The sequence below is a fragment of the Trichechus manatus genome, unplaced genomic scaffold (assembly GCF_000243295.1).
Source record: "Trichechus manatus latirostris isolate Lorelei unplaced genomic scaffold, TriManLat1.0 scaffold00088, whole genome shotgun sequence".
NCBI lineage: Eukaryota > Metazoa > Chordata > Mammalia > Sirenia > Trichechidae > Trichechus > Trichechus manatus.
The window spans coordinates 108,395-109,414 of NW_004444024.1; positions in this window are offsets into that span (position 1 = coordinate 108,395).

The window sequence follows — 1,020 nt, forward strand, 5'->3', positions numbered from 1 at the left end:
GTTAAGTAGCATATAAAACAATGGATTAGGTTTCTCACTGTTAAAATAACAAAATTTTCTTTTCAGTTCTGAGTTAAAGGGTGAATTTATTCTTTGCGTAATCTGCCTGGAAGTCAAAGGTTTGGCCTCTTATTAGAATCAGATTCCTGAGTCTGACTACTAAGCCACGTGGCTTTTAGAAAAGAAAGCTAAGGTTTTTACTTTAAGATCTTTGGTTAAATAACTTAAGTATTGTTTCACAGTGAACGGTAATATTATTATTTCTTTATTGCTGACTTGGTTGCAACTTTATCTTTTTGAATTTAGCATCATCAAAGCCAATGGTTTAATTAGAATTCCCATCTTTTACCTATGAAGTTTTTTTTATTACAATTCAGGTATTTAGAGATTTGATAATCTTGGTATATTGGTATATCCTGACTACATGGTACTTTGTCTCAGAATTATTATGTATTACATCTGAAGCTCTTTGAACACAGTTAATGGTTATATTTAAAAATATTTTTATCTAAAGTTTTTTCAGGTGTTTCACCTTTCTATCAGGTTTTTTAGGAGTATTGTTTTTATAAGTTAATCATGGCCATATTACGTTTTGTCATCTGCAGATAAGTTTCTACTTTGCTGACTTGCTGAAAACGTTTGACCAAAATATCTCAACAAAAAGATGGACTATGTCAGACTTGCTAAAAGGACTGTGACTAGACTCGATTAAAATTTCCAGGACGCTTATGCAGAAGCTGATGAGTTCACAGACTGTGACTGATCCAGAATCACATGGAACAGAAATTAACTATATACGACTGAGTAAACGAAAGGCAACTATGGCTTTTATGTGAGAATATTGCTGATGTTTTAAGGTCCTACTTTCTAGATATAAGAAATCATTTTCCTTTCTCCTAAAGTATCTAACTAATGAGTTTAGATATTGTAACTCTCGAATTAGAAGTTCTGTTGGTAAACTTAGCAAAGTTGTGACTATCATAACCAGAGAAGTGTTTGAAATTTGAGCTATGATTTTAC